At 35.9% G+C, this 23,370-nt stretch overlaps 1 long non-coding RNA gene across 1 annotated transcript; it reads left to right on the plus strand.

Moving 5' to 3' along the window:
* The first annotated feature begins 368 nt into the window (after positions 1-368).
* On the plus strand, positions 369-23,370 carry LOC127421253 (uncharacterized). Its single transcript, XR_007893970.1, has 3 exons — positions 369-737; positions 13,875-13,921; positions 22,486-23,370. It is a non-coding gene; the product is annotated as an uncharacterized LOC127421253 (long non-coding RNA).

Consider the following 23,370-nt stretch of genomic DNA (forward strand, 5'->3'; position numbering starts at 1 on the left):
TGTATTCCAGGCCCCCTCCCCTGAATACTCCAGGCCTCCTCCTTTTTCCCTCCCTCCTGTGAACCCCTTAGCCTCTCTTTCTATCTGTCGTTCCCTCCCCTCCCATCTCCTCATGCGGTTGCTCGCATACACATGCGCCCTCTCAGTCTCCCTCTCCTTCTCTCACTATCTCTCCCTCTTTACAGCGGTTGCAATTCGCTGAGCTCTCCTTCTCTTCTCATCCTGCCTGGCAGCTTCATCCGTGTTCCTCCCTACTGGAGAAACACGCACAGCCTTTCCATGGTTCCCCCTTCTGTGTGCCTCTTTGAAAAACCAGGCCCCTGACCAGCTTCTTTTTCCTACTTGTCTCAGTGCTGGTCACTATCCACTCTCCATTGCACTTTACTGAATTTGTTACTAAACTATCTAGCTTGACCTTTTTGAATTTTTGTTAAATGATTTGCCTTCCAGTCACAAAAATTCCAGCATTGAATGTGTCAAACACACAAGGAGGATGGAAAGCAGTCCAGACCACTGATTGAACAGTAGGAAATGGGCTGATGGGATGAGTTAAAAAAAGAGGAAAATGTGGTTTGGGAGGAAATGCTATAAAGTGACTGCCGTTGGGATAGCGGAGAGGAGGAAGGACCCGGAGGAATGAAAGAAAGAGCAAGGGATGGCTGAGCATGGGATCAACGAAATCGCGGGAAAACGAGGGGGGAAAGGAGGATCAAGGAAAGGAGAGAAGACCCGAACTGGTACTTATGTCTTTCCGTTTTTTAACCCCCTGTTTCCTTCTAATTCATTTTCCATTCATCCATCCTTTTTCTCTTTTATTAACTTTCTCGCACTATCTTTATCAACTTTAGCTCTCTTTATGTTCTCATTGTATATATACACACACATGTTTCTCCTGTTTCTTGTTCACTTTTTCATCAAATGGTGTTAAAAGATACTAAACCTTCAAGTATTTTTCTGTCTGCGTGTCTTTCTCTCCCTCTCTCCTTCCAATTCTTATCAATCCTCTCTCGCTCTTCACCAGTGTTTTCTTTTGTACCTGAAGTTCTTGCTTGATATTTTGGGGGGCTGATATCGGGGATGTGCAGTGTAGGTATCGAGTAGGAAAGAATCAAAGCATTTGTGAGATGTATTTCAAGAATAGAGGGTTATTGTCTCTTCAACCCTATTCCTTCACTCTTTCTGGTCAAATACTGGTACAGTTGTGCAAATATTGTGTCAGTTTGCACTGGTAGATGTGATGTATATGTGTTTCCGTGTGTCTTTTGTGTGTCGGTGTGTGTCCACATATGTGGGTGTGTGTGTATGTCTGCATGCTTAAACATGCAGGAGAGCAAACTGTGTTTGGAATTGTGGGGGTCGCCCTTTTTCTCTGTGTTGCGTTGCAATCGCAGTATGTCCCTACACATGCCCCCAACTTCCTCTGTCCATCATCCTATCATCCTATCATCCGGGAACCCCTACAACTGTCCATCCATCCGGTCATCTGCTTGCTCCGGGGAATTGGAGACAATAGCCACACATCTCAGGCCTGAGTATGTACTGTATGTATACTGTAGTTTCGTTGTACATTTAGCAGAAGGCAAAAAGGCTTCAAATACTTAAAACATGAGTTAGAAAAAGTAACAGTTTAATGGTCATCTAACTGCTCTTTTTACGAATGCTCTGATGTTATACATCAGCGGAAGCGCTAATGAAGAGCGACTGCGCTGGAGGACTATGGCACATGTGGTAGAGTATACATCAATCCAGGGTTTTCTTGGTACATTGAGGTGTTAAATCAGAGACACTGTAGTTGAAATGCACAAAAGCCGAATGCTTTTGATGGATCAAGAATTGAGGTCTCCGAATACGGCTGAGTCGTGAATTTTATGTCTTTCTGCTTCCTTTTTGAATGTTACCTTCAATATTACATTTTTCAATTGTTTTTGTTCTGGGTGGGATTTGTTCTGCATATTTATGCAGAAGGAGTATCAGTGGTTTAGACCGATATATGCACCTAGAGCTGGTACGTGTAATGCTTGTTTGTGTGTGTGTCTGTGCAGGTTGTAGTGAAAATAAGTGTGTGTGTGTGTGTGTGTGTGTGTGTGTGTGTGTGTGTGTGTGTGTGTGTGCTTGGTTTCATAGGGGTGCGTTCATAGGCAAGTTTTTATTTGTGATTTACATTTTGTATTGGACACTATACATATTTTTGTTGTTTTATGCATATTTAAATGCTTTGTGTTTAGTGCCCCAAGTAAGATATACTGACTGCCAGTTTAAAGTTACCTTTTTATAGATAGGAAGACTAATTTAGGTCATTAATATGCTGTCTTCTTTCTAATGTAGCAATCAGACTTGTGGTATCATGTTGCTGATTTCAGTTATCAGAAAACAATACTGCTGTAATAGACAGCGTGGCATGATTCTTCAGTGTGCCAAAGAATATTTTTTATGTTAACTGAAAAAATAGCATCCTGTTTTAGACCATCAAAGCCTAATGAAGTTTAGAGTGGATGTGACAAGCAATAATGCATCTTAATGTTATATAATTCTTTCTGATTGCTTTCCATTATAATATGTTCATACAGTATGTTGCTTTTAAATAATGGGTTACATGGGTAAACAAATGTTTTAAAGGGATATTTCACCTCATCATTTACTCACCCACATCTTGTTCCAAACACACATGACTTTTTTCTTCAGTGGAACACAAACAATGTTAAAGGCATAGTTCACCAAAAATAATGTATTTTCATCCATACAATGTAAGTCAATGGGGTCCAAAAGCTCCAAAAAGGACATAAGGGCAGCATAAAGGTAATCCATAAAACTCGAGTGGTTTAATCCATGTCTGCTTAAGTCATACAGTCGCTCTGGGTTAGAAACAGATCAAAATGTAACTTCTTATTTACTTTAAATGTTGAGATCCGCAGTAAAAAAATTTGGGTGAACTATCCTTTTAAAGAAGACAACTGCTGTGTGTCTACAGTTTGTATAAAAGATGTTTACTCTTAGCCTTCATATTTATAACATCTGATCTAACAAAGAGCTTGTTGTTGATATTCATTAATCTGAAGTAATATAAAATCCATTATCTTCGGAACTGCATCCTAATGGTGGGTTTGCTGTCTGCTGCCTTTGATCGGTTGCTTTCCATGGCCTGTTGGTGGATGGCATGCATCAGCGCCTTGACCCCAGCCTAACCCTGTTATCACCCAGGGGGAATGATGGAAGGGAGAAATCAGGGCGTGCAGAGAAGTGGGGTGAATATGATGACTCTTTGATGTCGAAATGCGGATGAGAGAAGTGTCTGGGTCTAGCGCTAGACAGACAGAGGCGGAGAGAAAAAAACACAAGCCCGCTCCTCAGCAACATGCTCTGTTTGATACTGAGCCATCGACGGCCGTCAAAAGGACTTGCTGGAAAGTAATGCCATTGATTTCAACATCAGAAGAGAGATGAAGTGAGAGAAAAGAGCAAAAGAGAGATGATGCCAGGGTGTCAGGGTCCCCAGTGTTATGTATTACTCTTACGTAACATTACATAACCCAGGCTACTGTGGTAACTCTTTTATTGGAACTCAACTTGTGATCAAGAGGATATTTGAAACTTATGGATCAGTGTTGAAGAAGTACTTTGCTCTATAATTTAAGAAGTATATCTAACCACAGTCATTATCACAATGTACCTTTTGATTCAGCTCAACAGGAACAGGCTCGACATGTGCAATTTTCTCCATTATAAAGTCACATTATAGCTAAAATAACTGCAGGGTCTACACCATATTGCAGCTCTTAAAGAAATTATTTTCATTCAACACATAATCAAACAATCCAATTGCTGAATTTTAGGGACTGGCTTAATCACTTAACATTTACCCATATTATTGGTTAACCATTATAAAATGGATAGCACACCTCTAAATTCTGATTGGATAAGCAACGTTCAAAACCGTTGTGAAGTGACTAAAAATGGTAAATTGGTGCATTGTTTGGCAAGCATAAATGGCCTACTGTAGGCATAATGATCTGTATTACTTGGCTGACGAATAATAAATTAATTATTAATTGTTTTGTATAATTTTCCTCTGCTTTTTTGGAGAACTCATTTCGAATTTGCTCCTAGAATGTGTGACCTTGTAAATGTTAATCAGACTTACTTAGTGGTCATGGTGGAATGTTTCCCATGGTTCTCTGTAACATAACAGCTTGTAAATGAATGTTGGCTTTGTGCCGACCCAGTGTCAAGGTCAGGGACTTCATCAGTCTTAACTTTGTTTGTTTATGTCAGTTGGTATTGGCTATAGACTGTAGAAGCCAGACTGATCGCACTGTGATTTCGGTGACCATAGGTTCTTTAGTTGAAATCGGTCTTTGATTACCAAATTTCGAACCCCCGCCCCCAGTGACCGAAGTTGGAAGTGTTGTTAAACGTATGGGCACATGTGAACTCTAGTTTCAGAATGAAATGTCCACAGAGTGGCACCAAAAGCAAATTGTTTTAAGTTGTAAATGATGTAATACAAGTCAACAGGATTGCACATTTTATTAAACATATGCCCTAACATTCGATAGCAACATGTCGAGTTCCAGTGTGATCATGATGTTTAGAAATTTAAATGCTTGTTTAAACATGAGTATTTTCTAGGGGTGTGAATATTTGGATTGATTGATTCATAGTTTCTATTAATTGGTTTTCAATTTGATTCAAAAAGCTTTTTTTCATAAATTCAGAACGATTGCTTTTGATTCAACGCACTCAGTAGATATTTGATTTAGTACAGCAGCTGTTTAGGATGCATTTATAGGTTCCTTAAAATACTTCCCCTAAAATATCTTGGGAGGAAAAAATTAGGACGATAAACTACTTCAAAATTAATTTACAATTCATTTTCAATGAGAGTGGCAGATGGACTTGTGAAGGTGCAATCTTGTGAAGGATGAGTGATAGAGAAGTGGACGTACAGAGTTCATTGCCACCCTATGTCAGCAGTGACCTAATTTATGAAAGTATATGGATATATTTAAAATAATGTACCGCACTTTGCTTGAGCAGTTTCTGTAGCACAGAATTTTTTTGTATATACATAAATACATATATATATATACATATATATATATATATGTATATATATATATATATATATATATATATATATATATATATATATATATATATATTGCATGTATTATACACACACACACACATTTATATATATATATATATATACATGTACTCTGTATACATCAAGAAAACAAATGAATCATTTAGATTACATTATTGACAATTTCTGACATTAACACAAATGTTTAAATTGGAATGAATGATTGTATTGATAGTCTACTGCATATATTAAGAGCCAATTAAATCAGGAGATTTTCATAAACATGAAAAATAATCACATGAGACATAATAATCCAAAGAACTCATTGCAAAAGGTTCGTGCATCTTTCCATCTACCATTCAGTTGTATCTTTCACCCCATGTTCAGATCAGATTGTAGAGTATTTCAGCCGACTCTGTCTTCCTCTCCCATTCCTCCTTTCATTCCCTCCCTCTGTTTTCTCCATCTCATGCATTTCTCATTCATAATGGATGAAATTCAACCACATACCATACTGTAATGGATTGCATACACCTCAGGATATCCCCAGTCAGTGGACTGCCCTGTATTTTTGTTTTAAGAGAGATGGATGAAGATGTGGACGTGAAATAGCTCAACTTTTATTTATTCTGACTGATACCATGGGAAATGCCCCCGCTTCCTAGAAAGAAAGAACTGAGAACATATCTTTAAAAAATATTAAGCATATTTCAGATAAACATCATCATCTATCACTCTAGCTGTCGTGACTTTACCACAACCCCACATTATAGTTTAAACAAAGCTTTGGAACAAATGCAGCAAGGTGCATAAATATTTCACATCATATAATAATTTCATCTCTTCAACTGCCACTATCAGTCTTGGGATTTTGTTATTCAGTAGATGAACACATAGATAAGCACTTTAATTAAGAACATGACTGACTGGTCTGGTGGTGACTTTTTGCCTCTAGTTTTTAGAGATTCCAGGTTTTAATTTGCCCTAGGGGTTGCATAGACAAGTTTACTACAACTAGTGGTCGACCGATATATCGGCGAGGCCGATAAATCTGCCGATATTCTGACTTTTTTAATTATCGGCATTAGCCGATAAATTTTCCCGTTTGGACGATTTTTTTCTTAAGGGCCCCGAAAATCACCTACTTGCATGTGAAGTGTCTGAGACATGTAAACGACCAGTCACAGTTCGTTTTGTTGTTATATGTCATCGTGTTACTACAACAGACTGGTGTGCAATACAGTGTCATTTAAATGATCCACATGTCAGAGCCGCGGCAGACGCATTTGAGCTCATAATGTTAAAGTGCTCGCCTGTTTCATTCTCCCTCTCCTCAACAGTTCCCTGTAACTTTTCTAATGATAAAAGGCGAATATCAATAAAACTTCTATTATGTACCATCTGCAAATATGCAGATATCTCGTTTAAAACGATGTAATTCACGAACCTCACGAAAATCCAGCGTTTTCTTCCCGTCAAGCGCTCATCTAATATCTTCCTCTGAAGCGCATATTCTTTCAGCCAGAATTAAAAACTTCAGGATCAGGATCAAAAGTTCCTCTCATTCACAAATCATGACGGTCTGTCCGTGACAATCCAAGTAGGCGAGAAGGTCATTTAAACTGTTAGGAGATTGAGGCTTACTGTTATTTCCTTCTTCCAAATATATTAACAATTTCTTCATGTGAAAATAAATTGCTAAAATGTAATGACTAAATAGAAATCAGAAGAAACTGCTATCTACCATTATAAATACAATATAATTTTTTAGTTTTGTGTGAAATTGAGTAAATATAGTGCTAAATAAGAGTTTATTATTATTATTTTTAGCAATTTAATGTTTGTTATTTACTATATTAAATTGTGTGATATATCGGCATTGTATCAGCCTATCGGCCACCCTGCTCTCTGGATATCGTCATCGGCCATTAAAAAAACCCATATCGGTCATCCACTACAACTAACCTAGTTGATGCTGTCAGCCTGTAGTCGACTAGTCGCTCTCCACATGATTTATAAAAGGCATCAGTAGGAAATACAGCAGGTGTGAAGTCCGGTGGCTCTGCACTGAAAAGGTGCAGTGGCTCAAATTTAAGATGTGATGTTCTGCCTGACTCACATTAAAAGACCCACACACAGAATGCACTTCAGAACTGATGTTTGTTTACGGTGTCACTCTGCTCAACAACGCAACGTATCAACAACAATCGTACTTAAATTGGAGTACAATGACATGATGGAATCCACCCCCTTGCACGCCTGATCCCGTTGCCGTCCATAAGCATATGGTCAAGCGGCTGCAAGAGGAGAGGGAGCCGCCTGCAGTTACAGGTATTCCAGGCTAAACTACTGTAAATATGTTCAGTTCAGACACATATGTTAACTTTTAGCTACCTTACAGCTTGATGTATGCATACTTATTGTTGTACACTTTTAATAAAAAGGTGTTTGCGAGGAGATATCGTAATGGCTGATGTTTTTTTCCATCTGATCCGTTCATATACAAAAAAAAAAACGTTTATAATTTCCCCCTCAGTTGTCAAACTACTATGCACATTTCCATGGCAACCTAAAGGACCCTACATAAAGTCTAGCTGGCTATCTGATGCCTGATGACATTTTTGGTATGTTGATTTGTTTGTGATACATATAATTTCGCCCAAATATAACTTTTTATATATAATAAACCAAGATTGCATCTGCATCTGTACATCAGAGATGTGGAACACATTATGCGTTTCTATTCCAACAGAAAAGAGCACGAGCTGCGGAAAAACTGCTGACACTAAACGACACTAATAACAGCCGCAACAACACTCATCATAACATTCAAAACAGCACATTCCAACACCGAATCGCCAGTCAAAACATACACAGATCAGATGAAATAGAAACTCCTACTCAAGAACTGGAGATGTTTCATCTGGATTATACACATACGTACTTGACGAAAGCGATTTCAAAAAGTGTTGTGATATCTCATCTGTCTGCACCCATAATTGAAAGCGATGTATCTATCATTCAGTGACGACTTAAAAACAACTGAGATATTAATATTTACCTCTTTTTTTCCATGTATCTGTCCATGTTGTCATTGTTGTGGTGTGTGTGGGTCAACCCGCGCCGTGAGTGTTCAAACACTGTACAGGTGCTGCAGCATCACAGCACGTCCGTGATTATCCACTGATGTAATCTATCACATGATTGGACGCTGATGTAATCTATCATGTGATTGGCTGCTGATTTTATGTAGTATCATGCGATTGGCTGCTGATGTGTTCACTCGCTCAATAGGTCTGTGTTGTGGGCTTGGTTAAGGCAGTTCGAAATGAATAAACCCTTACACAATGTACATTTATTTTTTATACATCGGGATACTAATGCTGGGGTGGCAATGCTTTTTCTTAGGGTGACATTTGCCACCCGATGCCACCCGATAGATCCGCTCCTGAGGACATATGTGCCTATTCCTTGTGATCGGTGCGCTGCACATTAAGTATTTGATTGTTAAATGGACTTTGTGTTTGTTACCTACCCTGTAAACTATTTAGTGCTCTTCTTGCATTTCGTTTGCAAGAAAAGCAGCAGGATCAGCTCTGCAGTTTTGTTCTCTCTCTCCCGGTTAGTTGCGCATTTTCTTTTTATTCTTGCGCCTGTACCCAAAAGTACCAATATTAATCTATATAATTATTAGGTTGAAGTGCATTGATGTGGTGAGCTTAGTGTATAAGAGCCTTTCTCACTGAAGGTAATGCATTTATTTGGGCTTTAGTGGGGTGCTTTATAAGGGTTCCAATTTTACGTTTTTAAGTGTATTCATAATAAATTAGCATTGCAGGTAAGTGTGCCCCTGTACAATGCTAGCTGCTGTTTCTTCATACCTGTTTCTTTGCATCTGTTCCAGCGTGCTGTTTCATCATAGTCTCTTCATTGTATGTTTTGCCAAACTTGTTGCACTACATTTGTCTTGTTTCTGCATTGTACAGTGCAAAACACTAAATTAAAGACAGTGGAAAAAGATACCTCATTATAAATAACACAAGTGTGAATTGTATGTTTTTCCAGAAATGAAAACCCGACAGATACACATACAAGAAATATTTTATAATGAATGCTTGCCAAATAAGAGCGATCTCTAACGAGTTGGGCTCAGGTGCATTCAATAAGGCAGAAAATCAGATTCAGATCGGGTTTTGTGATAATAACGTTGGAAATTGCACTATAGAAGTAACTTAACTCACACTTACATTTACACCAGCACGTATAATCCACATTAAGTAAAACTGAAGCTGGAGCTGGCACGTCCAAAGATGCTAAACTAACGCTGAACTTCTTACCTTATCTCTAGAAGTTGTTAGCTCATTTAAAGGTATCATTAGCACAATTAGGTTAAAGAATATATGACTATATCATACAGGCATAAAACATTGAACTGAAACGGTCAACACTATTTGTAGCTGGAGAAATATGCCTAAAAATGCTCAGATAAGCTTTCATTAACTAGAGCTTGTAAGGGACCATCTGACAACTCCATCCACAGCACTAAAATGTCGAAGATGTCCAAGTATTCATTAATTAAAATTAAAGTGTAAGTTATGCATACAATTTACAATCTTTAGAATGTGTAAAAAAAAATTAAATAAGTGTTTAAGACAGAACATTCAAGGCAGTTGCATTGAACACTTGGACACCAGTGACATTTTAGCACAGTGTGTGGACTTTTCAGATGATCTCTTGTGAACCATAAGTGAATATTTAATAAATATTGAACTTAAATGAAACTTTACCCTGCTAAATATTATTATACAGTCATAATGCATTGATGTTTTGTTTAAATATAATTAGTTTGGTCTATTTATTATGATGTGGGGACACTGAACTCTCAGTGGGATGGAAACTGAGAATACCACTCTTATCATTCTACTTATTTTTTTACTGTATATCTTGTCATTGCACAATCATGATTTCAAGCTCGATTTCACTGCCTAGCACTTGACGCATGCACAGAGCGCTAGATGATGCTAGGAAGTGAAATAAAGCTTGAAATCATGATTGTGCCTAGAGACTGCAGTGGCAAGAGGAGTTATATTTTGGTCTGTTCTCTCCCAAAATCAATTGGATCACTTCAGAAGACATGGATTAAACCACTGGAGTCGTATGGATTACTTTTATGCTGCCTTTATGTGTTTTATGGAGCTTCAAAGTTTTGGTCACCATTCAATTACATTGTGTAAACGTACAGAGCTGAGATATTCTTCTAAATATCTTAATTTATGTTCTGCAGAAGAAAGAAAGTCATACACATCTGGGATGGCATGAGGATGAGTAAATGATGAGAGAATTTTCATTTTGGGGTGAACTATTCCTATAAGGAATTGCATGGATTATGTTTTAATAAGAGAAAAGACTGCATGCTTTGATTTTTGTTACTATCAGCAGATGGTCAAGTGGTTCACTGACAACATGAATGAGTTGCATTATTAGACAGAGGCTTTAAAACTGGTATTAGTGGATAAGAATAGTTGGAGGACAGATTGAGGTGCTTTAAGAAAGTGTAGCTCAATATCACTTATCTTTTTAAAGGAATAATTCACCGAAAAATGAAAATTTTGACATATCGTTTCAAAACCTTTTGGATGTCTTTCTTCCATTGGTGAATTTCTGAAAATGTTCCTGGCCATTCTTTTTCATAAAATGAAAGGATTATCAGTGAAAAATAATGGTCTCTTCCTCACATGAAGATATCATATGACTTCAGAAGACTTGGAATATAGCACACGAGTAATAGACCACTTTAATGATACTCTTTATGTTTTTTGTTTGTTTGTTTGTTTGTTTTGTCATTTTAGAGTTTGATATTTCCAGTTATTATTCATTTTCATTAAATGGGAAAGAGAGGCTAGAATATTCTTTAAATATTTACCTTTTGTACTCCATGGAAGAAAGAAAGTCATACGGGTTTGTAATTAAATGAGAGTGAGTAAATGATAACCGAATTTTCATTTTTGGGCAAATTAACCTTTTCACTGTTTCAAGGATCTCATAATTCATGTTTTAGTCACGTGTTGATATCATCTGTTCCTTCTCTGCAGAACCTCAGAGCTGTGCTGCATAGTTCTTTATTCAAACACACGTACACACCCTCAACACAAACTCACAGTGGTGTGTGATTCATCCAGATGTTTCAATTATCTGAATTACACAATTTCCAGTCAGTAGCGTAAAACAATGCATTTGAAAAACATGAGCTGAAAATTAAAGAGGCTGTTTACCAGTTTAAAGTATCAGTTTCATTGTTCCTGATAATTTGATCAGGATGCATTTTTGCAAAATACTAAATATGCATCTTAAAAAAAAAGGGAGGATTACTACAAAGGGAGGGCACGTTGACATGAAATGTATCCTTGTTATATAATCTTACAATCTTTTAAAACTTGTGGTCTAATACTGCACTAATAAGGGATTGAATGTTTAAATGCAAATGTCCAAATTATTTAACACAAAGGCAAAATAATAATAATGATGTGCACATGTACACTTCATCCTGTTCATTCATTAATGTTCCTCACAATATTTGATCCCATTAAGAGAACACATTATTTAATCAGAGATTAAATTGTATGCTATATGCTTGCTGTGATAGTCTGGAGCTGGATTTGGCACATATATTTGTACACACACACACACACACACACACACACACACACACACACACACCTATATAATATATATATATATATATATATATATATATATATATATATATATATATATATATATATATATATATATATTAGCTTATGGTTTCTGCCAAGCACCATCTTGTTACTGTTTTAATCAATGCTAGTTTGTATGGATTATTTAACCATATAACTAAATATAAGATTATAAGGTGGCCAAATTACATGCATTTGACAATATCTCATGCACAGTGACTATCCATTGTGGTTTTATGAAACTGCTTTGGGTCATTTCTGTGTTGAGATCTCTGGCAAAGTGTCTGTGTGAATCTGCATGTGTGTACTCTGCGAATGAATGCTCATGACATTGAGATTATGATTGTTAGAGGGAATGACATTTCAGTGTGGAGGAATGGTCTGATGATTTGACCTGATAATGTGTTTAATATACTGTACTTCTGCACTTGTGGGGGGTAGTAGGGGTCTGTCTGAACATACGTCTCTGTGGTGAAAAAGTAATTATGAAAGTACAGTAATGGGTTAACAGTTGAGGCTTTCTGGAATGTGTCCACATGTTGTGTGTGTTGGAATGTGTCCAGGCTGATGCGGAGAATTCCCTCGCAAAATGTGAATCGTAGCTCTGACAAGACCCTGTGTTTCGTTGGTTAATGTCTCTCTTCCTTTTTCTTTTTTGAGTTTTCTTTTTCATCTATTGTCCTCACGTCACTGTCTTGAATCTCCCCTCCCCCCCTTTTCCTCTCTCATTCCCTCACCAGCCTTGTGCGTTACCCCATCTCTCTCTCTCTCTCTCTCTCTCTCTCTCTCTCTCTTTCTCAATTTATTTCGCACATGAATTTCAAACCCTGAGGTGCTGGGGGTTGGGTGCTAGTGATAGCGAACAAGGCGCGAGACTGTATTTTTTATGAAAGAGTGTAAGTGTGTCCTCTACAGTATATGCATGCATGCAGTATGATAATCAAATACCTCTGTGTGCTCATCTGAAGTGTTATTGTTGGTAACGAAAGCTAACATAACTGAAAAAACTGAAACTAAAGTTAAATTGATTTTCATGACTCCAAAACTAAATTAAATAATAATAAAAAAAATTTACTCAAATTTATTTACATTTTTGTTTTTGATTTGAAATCTTTAAAATCTGCCTTCATTAAATGCCACTATATAGTGATAACACTATGTCCCTGAGAAACTATTACTAAAATAATGAAGCCCTAAAATGCTCACACTAAAATATAAACTAAATATACAAAAAAACTAAACTGACACTAGAAAGATAATATGAATTAAAACAAATAGTCATAGAGTGAAAACTAATGAAAACTTAACTAATTTGACAGGGTATACTGAAAATAAAATAGAAATACTAAACTACATACTAAATAACTAAATTCAAAACTACAGTAAACATGTTTGTACTGTATTTTTATCTACATGCAAGTGAGTGTGAGAGTGAGGTAGTAGGTTAGATAGGAACAGAGGAAGTGTGTGTTATCAGTGCAGTTGTGTGCCTGGTACTGTTGGTCTTGTCTGATTTGTAGCTGACAAAGGGCTGCAGTAATTGGGCTGCACATCTGTCTGCTGGGATTTCATTGCTCACTTTTTTGTAACAGTGAAAAGGGGAATATATCGTTCTGTTGTGGTCATTTCCTCAACTTTTTGTTACTGAACTATGCAATTATAATTTGTTAACAGCTAAACGACACACTCAACTCAACCTGCCTGCCTGCCTGCCATCCCCTTCCACACTTTATTGGAAAGACTCAGTCAAGTAACTCAACCTGTTTGTTGTTCTTCACAGATGTCTTTGATTTAAATGGATTCTAAACTGTGATGCAAGTAGGTTGCTTAGATGATACTGATTCGATTTCAGACAGTAGTGAGACAGCAATGAGTAAATGAGAGGTGTAAATTAAATTTAGCCCTATGTAAATGTTTTCACATGTTTTGTTTGATGTTCTTTATCTGATAAATTCAAAAATGTTGTGAAATTCATGGCTGAAGGGCTTGTATATAGATTTAATGGACCTTGAATTGATAAATGAGTCAGATCTTGATATCACCCTGTTTCTTTTTTTCCTCTTGTTTCTTTACAGATTGGAGTTCTTATTTTAATGGAAGAAATGGCAGTTACATAACAAATGTAAGTACAGATTAAAAGTGCATGGTCATGTAGTATAACATTTTATAAGCTTTATCAGAATTACATTTTGTATTTTACAATGCTGAATTATAAAAAGCATTAAGCCTGTTTAAGGCAATCTATCTATCTATCTATCTATCTATCTATCTATCTATCTATCTATCTATCTAACTCCAATGCATTCAGAATATGGAACACCATATAATAATACTGTACAAAAGCTCTATACTTAACCCTTATGTGGTGTTCGGGTCAAATTGACCCATTTAAAATTTTTACTAAAAGAAAAATGATACAAGGATAAAAATGTTCAACTTGAAACTCCATGACCTTGGCTTATTTTCTGTGAAGAACATGTAATTAAATAATTCAGTACACATGCTACAATGCCCCCACACATTCATGTCCATCATACGATGTTCGGGTCAATTCGACCCGCATACACACAGAGACACACAGACAGACACACAGAAACATGCACACACGCACACACACACATTCACTCACACATAGAGAGAGAGCACACACATACACACCTGCTACACTGTTACAATCCAAGCACCGAGAAGCCGTCTGCTCCCGCTTTCCCGATCTCTTTACCCTCTGTAGTGTGGGAACCTACAGAGACACACAGACAAACACACAGAAAAATGCACACACACATGCATGCACACATGCACACACACACACACACACTCACTCACTCACTAGATAGGTACATTTCCTGAAGAAAATGTGAGTGGTGCTTGCCATGGCAAAATTTCTCATCACGATGTCCCACCAACTGCCCCAAGTTGAAAAAGGCCACCCACATAGCAGTAGGATGTTCTGATCCAGAGATATTGGTGTTGTTTCATGGTTGCTAGGGTAACCACATCTGGTTGCTAGGCAGTTACCAGGGTGATGCTTATCAAGGCTCCTTGCTATCCTGAGTGAAATAAGTCAACCCGGAAATCTGTACGATTTTCTGGCGCAGAGATATGTGTTTTGCTATTTGGTTGCTAGGGTAAGCCAATGTGGTTGCTAGGAAGTTTCCAGGGTGATACTAAGAAGGCTGCTTTCTGTCTTGAGTCATACAAGCCAATATTGAAGTCTCTACGACATTCTGATCCTGAAATACACATCTAAGCGATTTGGAATGGAAGTCAATGGGGTTTGGTTGCTAGGGTGCTCTAAATGGTTGCTAGGGTGTGGCTAAGTAGCTTCCATGATGATACTTGAAGACTGATTGCTCACCCTAGTTAAACAAGCCAACTCTTATGTCTCTAGGACATTCTGATCCGAAGATATCCCTCTCAGCCTTTTTGAATGGATGTCAATGGGGCTGGTTGCTAGGGTGCTCTAAATGGTTGCTAGGGAGTGGTTAACTATTAAACAGAGTGATTCTTATTGGCTGCTTACTAACCTGACTCAAATGCGCTAAACTGCAAGTCTCTAAGACATTCTGTTCTGAAGATATCCAAGTCTTTATTATAGTGGATTTTTTACATAAATTATAACTTTATCACAAAAGACGAATGACACTTCCATTGTTAAATGTGATCTAGCAGAGATTAATTGCAAACATTAATCATATATGTTATCTATATTGTTTGGAATTGAGATAAAGACAATATATGTTGAGTTTTTTGTGTAAATTTTTATTTCTGTATTGCTTTTAAAACCCCAATAATGTCCTGGGTCAATTTGACCCGAACAGTACCAAAGGGTCCAAAAAGTGAACACCACACAAGGGTTAACACATGACACCTTGAAAATGACAGTGAAGCAAATTAAGTGCAAGTATAATTATTTTCAGGTTCAATGCCAGAAGACTTTTAAAAATATATGAACACACTACAGACTACTACTGAAATGGATGTCACTATATATGCATTCCTACTTCTCTTTCTCCTTTCTGCATATCTCCCTCTTTCTCTTTCTCCTTTCTGCATATCTCCCTCTTTCTCTTTCTCCTTCCTCTGCGTGAGTCACACATTTAGCTGAATGTTGATGGCAGAATAGTTCAATTACTATAGATCTATACCCATTCTTTATTTTCTGCCTTTTTCCTCTACTCTCTCAAACACACCCTGTCTCTCTGTAAGCTGTGTTCATAATTACGTATTGCAAGGCATGTCGAACAGAGGCATTCAGCTTTGTCGCACTCAAGGTTTTATGGGTGAACTATCCCTTTATATGCACCATTAATGCAAATAATACTGGAGTTCATGGGAATAAATATACAAAGCATGAAGCAAATGCTTTTAGCTGTGGTTGTCAACAATGTATCTCACTGTAATTGCCTCAGAAAGTGGCTTGTGTTGGGTTAAATAGAGACTTATAGATCTGTGTTTTATGACTGATTGTAATAACATGAACAAGGCTTGAAATCATGTTTAAGAGTCTGTGGTGATTTTACTCAAACAGATGAGGTTTTGCAAAGTGATGGGTGTAAAAGGAGGAGGGGAGCATATGTGGGCTTTGTGGTTTTAGAGGAATTGCAGTACAAATCCATAATTTAAGACCATTTGCTTTTACATTCTTATATTCTGAAGTACATCACTGGCAAAAGTGAAAAAAGGTTTGCATTATAGCTTGTATCGTAGTGTTAACCATCATGTTCACTGCACAAAATTTCATCTAAAGAATTATGTCATTACCCTTACTTAATTGAATTAGAGAAACTTTTTTTACACAAAATGAAATGCCTTTCATTCAGAATGAGCCAGTTTCATAGAGCCAACATAAATTAGGTCAAAATTAATGTACCATAGCAGTTTTAATGCAATTTTAGGTTGATATAGGTTCATCAAACTCGATTTACTTAAGTTTATTTAATACATTTTCTTATGTTGGTCCAACTTAATTTATTTTATTTATCATTAGTATATGGTGAGCAAATGTAAGAACAGTGAACCTGCCAATTTAATAGCAACTGCTTATCAAGCTAAGCAGCACTAAAATCATGTATCACTTCAAAGCGAAAGTCCATCCTTAAACTAAGCACAAGCGCCATTTTTAACCATAATGGTAACCCCCAAAATTCTGGCATAATAGATGCTCTTTTTAATAACAGAACATTAAACATTTACACATATCTTCATATTCTAATCTTGCTTAAAAATGCATAAAATAACACTTATTTTCAACATTTTTTCTTCCTATTCAGACCCATGCAGAGCATAGTGGGAAATGAAAATCCCCTGCTGAGTTTCATCAATGCTACATTAACACCACAAAAAGTATTCATGTAGTGTAACTAAAATAGACTAAGCAAACTTACATTTTACAAATTTAAAAAGATAGAATGCAATAAAATCAAGTTCAGACAAAATGTTCTTGAATATTTTTTTTTAATTAAGTTAACTGAACAAGCAGCAAAAATCTTTTTTTGAGTGTAATCTGATTTTTGGATTACTATTGGAATGCTCATGGCATGTTTTGATTAATCTAATCATTCATTATAAATGTATTAAGCACCCATTAACAAAAATTAAACAGCAAATTTTTTAAATACTTAATAAATACTTAAAGGGTCACAAAAACTAAAGATGGAAGACAATGATATATATAATTTATGAAAGACATGTTAATTTATTACACTATAAAAATACCATCTTACAAAGTTTTTTTTATATATACCTGTATATATATATATATAGAATATGTAGCACAATGGTCATGCAATCTTTTTTTGGACATGTACCATGGTTGTACCACATTATTCTTTAAAATACATGGGAGTACAATCTAAATTTCATGGTACATGAATATAGTAATCAATTAGTACCATGGTATATATCAACGGTAAGTACCATATTACCATCTGATACCATCCCTGCTACTGTAATAGTACTTTGTTTTACAGTAGTGATGACAGCTGTAGTATTTTGGTGAAAAATGTGGTTACCATGGTGACTTTTTAAAGGTGAGACCACAGAGAATATCAGCACACTTACACAACTCACAATTCTTGGCATTTTTTCTCTCTCTATACATTACAGAGTATATATATATATATATATATATATATATATATATATATATATATATATATATATATATATATATATGTATGTATATATATGTGTGTGTGTGTGGAAGGTTACCCAAAAGGTTTGACCCAAATTAAACAACATTAAGGCAATGCTACCAAATACAAACAAATTGTATGTAAACTTCTGACCCACTGGGAATGATTGAAAGATCAAAAAAATGGCTGAAATAAATCATTCTCTCTACTGTTATTCTGACATTTTCACATTCTTAAAATAAAGTAGTGATCCTAACTAACCTAAGACAGGGAATGTTTTCTACGATTAAATGTGAGGAATTGTGAAAAACTGAGTTTAAATGTATTTATCTAAGGTGTATGTAAACTTCTGACTTCATCTGTGTATATATATATATATATATATATATACACAGTGTTGGGGATTAATGGAATACATGTAACGGGATTACGTATTTAAAATACAAAATATAAGTAACTGTATTCCACTACAGTTACAGTTTAACTCATTTGTTTCATTTAATATTTAGTCCTTTCAGATGGAAAACATTTATACATATAATTGATGCGATCCAAAGTGCATTTGAACAGCGGTGAAACACTTTCTTATGATGTGTTACATTCATACGAGCAGACAGAGAAGTTTGAAGTAAGTTTGGAGCAGAAGAAATAGAAATAATCCTTGTGTAAACTGTCAGTTTTACGCTAAGCTAAAATGCTATTTCTAGCCATTTTACACGCACATTACCAGACACGATCATATTTTTTTATCAAGAAAATTCACGTTGGATCATCATTTCTTTTTTCTAGTAAGACCTTTGATATTAGGGCAAAAATCGTATTCTTGATAATAATTTTTGTATTGTTTTCCTGTAAAAATATCTAAAAATCCTTCAAACAAGATCAGTTTGATTTATCTTGTTTTAGAAACAACACTGCATAAGATATTTAGGTTTTTCAGAGAATGTATTTTTAACATGTGTATTTTATCTTACTGTACTGGCAGAGTTTTTATAGTCAAAACAAGTGAAAAAATCTACCAGTGCTGAAGAAGTAATCCAAAGTATTTAGAATACGTTACTAACCTTGAGTAATCTAACGAAATATGTTACAAATTACATTTTACAGCATGTAATCTGTAATCTGTAGTGGAATACATTTAAAAAGTAACCCTCCCAACCCTGTATATATATATGCATATTTGTACAATTTAGGTATGTCTGTCAATTAAATACCACCTTGCAGTCCACAAATAATTTTAAGGCAAGCCTGAAAACTAATAAAACCACTAGCACTAGAGTATTTTATTAAGGTTAAGTTTCGAACCTCTAGTCTGAATGCTCTTTACATTGAAGTGCATTAGTAAGTCTAAAGCCGCTTTTCCACAATTGGGCTGAACAGTTCTCATCGCAAAACCGTGCCGTTCTGTTGTGAGAGGTAAACATCGGTGCGAAGAGAAGAAACGTAAAAGTTTCCAGACCAGCTTAAAAGGATATTTATTGACAAATCATTATATAAGTATTATATGAAAAGAGTATATGAGAATATATTGATATATTTTGAGTTTTATTGAGCTAGTAATCTACTTCCCTGATGAAAAAGGCATGTTTTGTAGGCTACAATAATAATTAAACCATCATCATATAATAATGGTTACACTAAACATACAGTATTTTTATCAGCTTTTATTAACTTTCCCCAACTATTAGCGAACTTGGCGAGCTAGAAACAAATGAAAGAGCTAAAAGTTACCTTGACATTGGCAAATTGACAATCGTGGGTCACCACGTACTAAAGCCATTCCACCAGCATGTTTGAGAATAATTGAGTACGGTTAGCAACCATGCTGAGCATTCTGGGCTGAGAACATTTTATAATCATGCCGTGCCGAATTGTGCTCATGTGGAAATTTTGCTGTAACCATTCTGTACCATACTCAGAATCATTCGTCCTGATGGTGGAAAAGCAGGTATAGAGACCATTCGTACATTTTCCCCCCTCTCCCTTTCTCTCTTTCTCTACTCTGTCACTTTCCCTCTCCTTCATCCCCTTTTATCCATCACTTGACTCAATATTGATCTGAATTCATTTGTTTCTTATTGATTTAGTTCTCCGCCCTCTGCCGCATTGTGCAAACACAAGGACACACAGACTGCTCAGGCCGCTGTCAACACACACACTCAGCCTTGCACACCATAAATCAATCACTTAAGCACTGCGCCTCGCTTGCGCTCAAATACAAGAAATCATAAATTATTTTTTATCACTGCTTACAGTCAGCCTTAAACACAGATATTTTCACTCAAAAATTAACACTAAGGAGTGTAGAGTGTGGATAAAGTTTGAACACACACACACACACACACACAAACCTCCATCAGGCTGTGTAATGGTGTAAACTGGAGGCTCGGATGTAATTGATCAGTGTCCTGAAGAAATTAATTGAGTAGGACCTACCAGGTGACACAATTAAAGCTGCAATCTGTTCTTTAAAACCTCTGAAGAGCCTCCTTTGTAAGAAACAGACTCATAGTTGTTCTTTTTGTACAAGGTGATACTATTTCTAGTGCCATTTGTGAGGATTACTGTAAGAGAATCTTTGTGCATCTTTGTGAGAGTTTGACTCATCCAACCACTGTCCAATTCTACTTTGGTAGCAAACTGTAACAAGTTAATAAAAATAGTAGTAAATAATAAAAAAGGTTATCTTTATTAATTTAGCAAATAATATTAATTTAAAATGTTTTAAATTCATTCTTTCACATCTGTTAACATTCTATGTCCTTGATAAAGTTACTGTATTAAAACTGCTATTGACAGATAACATGGGCATGAACCTTTTTTTTTTCACCAAATGTGATTTAAGGTTAGATTTATTTCAGTCAGGACCACTTCCTTCAAATGAATACTTGACTTGAATACTTGAATGAATACTTTTATTTACTTATAGACAATTAAAGCAATCTGTTGGTGTTGGCAGTATGGTTCTGTTCTTGGCAAACTCTCTGCCAATCTATGCATATATATATATATATAGGTATATATCTATATCTATATACAGCTCTGGAAAAAAATAAGTGATCACTGCAAAATTATCAGTACCTCTGGATTTACTTTTTTATAGGAATGTGTTTGAGTAAAATGAAAATTTTTGTTTTATTCTATAAACTGACAACATTTCTCCCAAATTCCAAATAAAAATATTGTCATTTAGAGCATTTATTTGCAGAAAATGACAACTGGTCAAAATAACAAAAAAGATGCTGTTTTTTCAGACCTTGAATAGAGCAAAGAAAACAAGTTCACATTAATTCTTTAATAGAGCATTCAGCTTGATTGATGCAGTAACAACAGTTATAATACAGCATACACAGTACATAGCCTTATAAAATAACATTCGTTTCATTCTTTAAAAACTGAAGAGAACCTTTAAACTTACCACCCATCACAACTACTCTTTTCAATAATGTCTTAAAGAAATCAGTGTATTATCAGAAAACTGATGAATACTCCAGATTCCTCTTCTATACCTTGCCTTTCCTCTACATCTTAAACATCTTAGGAAGTTTTTCCTTGTAACTGTCACTTTTGGCTTGCTCACTGAGAGGTTTGTAATACATTATTCTTTGGAAAGAATATATATATATATGTGTGTGTGTATGTATTTATGTATCTCTTTACAATCTGTCTGTGTTGTTTAATTCATGTAACCCAGATGTATATCCAATTCATAATTCATAACTCATCTCTACATACAGCATCAACACCATTGTTTCTGGTAACCTGCGTTTATCTGTGTTCAGTCTTTTATACATTACTATTCAGATATATCAGAGCCTGAATGATCTGTCTGTTAGATTATTATCAATATCATAGAAACTGATTTTTTTGTGGCATATAGGTGTTTTCATTAAATCAGTGTAAGTGCAGCTCTTGACCTGAAGACCTTTTCATCAGCAGGCGTGGGCTTCATTTCAAAATTCTGCTTTTCAAATTTCACTACATTAGCCAAGGGCAATTATATACAATGGAAATAAAGTGTTACATGACAATGTACATGTACACTTTATAGTGTGTTTGGTGTGACTGGTTAAAATTTACATGAGCCCCAGTTATGGAGCTTGAAGAGACAGTTCACCCTGAAATGCAAATTCAGCCAATATGTACTCACCCTCATGTTGTTCCAAACTCATTTGACTTTGTTTCATCTGTGGACTGGCAGCCTAAGGCCCTATTCACTTTAATTGGATTTTTTTCCTTCCATATGAATGTGAACGGTGATTGCTGAACTTTCTGCCTTACATCTATTTTTGCGTTCCATATAGAAGAAATTAAGTCATATGGGTTTGGAACATGAGGATGAGTAAATGCTAAAATAATTTCCTTTTTGGCTCAACTATCCCTTCAAATATATTTTGTTGGTGTTCTGATCGGTCTGTGAATGTAATGTTGGATCTCACAACTCATTATTTTGTTTTTTGCAATACAAAACTTGTAGCTTAGCCATCATCCTATAATTCTTTTATAAAGCTACTGTCTTTAGTTGAATTTATGTCTTTTCTGATGGCAGGAATGCAGTGGAACAGCAATTTGGAATCATCAGTATTATTCCTTTGCCAAGACTGGAATGACGGAAAGAATTTCAGCACGAACGGTAATTGTGAATCTGACCTTACTTTTCTTTTTCTTTCCATTTATATTTTAAAATCTGTTCCGTGCATGACAGTAGGAAGAATTTCAAACAATTCAATGTATCTTTGATGTTCAGAACTATTTAATATTTATTTGAGAGTCTATGTTGATACATATCTTGACAACATAGTTTTGACTAACACATTACCTGATGCCCCCAAAAAAATGACACAATGCAAACACGTACACATTTTTGGCTACATATTTTGGGATAAATTTAATGTGAAACCCCTTTTAAGTACATATACAGTACACATAGCGTACAATTTAAAGTTAAACACCCAAACAAAATGAATATGAACAAACACATATAGGCACACATCCAGACGCACACAGCTGGCACGGCACTTTGCTGCCTCTGACAACACTGCCCTGGCAACCGATGGGCACATCGCCAAGCAAGCAAGTTGCCAAGCAGCGAGTTCCCATAGCAACCTGCCATTTTCTGGCTTTCTGAATAAGGTATCGGCAGTGGCAGACAGACATACGGGCTTAAGGGTGATGAGTTTGGGTAAGGTGGAGTGGAGGAGAAGAAGAGAAAAAAGATGAAAATAAAAAGATATAATGCAGAATGAGAAATGAGTGAGTGAGTGAGTGATAGAGAGAGAGAGAGAGAGACAGAGCGAGAGAAAGAGAGAGAGAGAGAGAGAGAGGAGGGAGACAGAGTTTTGTCAGCCGACCTCAGAATGAACTTAATCCTGCATAATAAACATTGAATACATTTAACGACGCACTTATTTATACATTAAATTGTGAGCCTTTG

Source organism: Myxocyprinus asiaticus, chromosome 30 (assembly GCF_019703515.2).
Source record: "Myxocyprinus asiaticus isolate MX2 ecotype Aquarium Trade chromosome 30, UBuf_Myxa_2, whole genome shotgun sequence".
Taxonomy (NCBI): Eukaryota; Metazoa; Chordata; class Actinopteri; order Cypriniformes; family Catostomidae; genus Myxocyprinus; species Myxocyprinus asiaticus.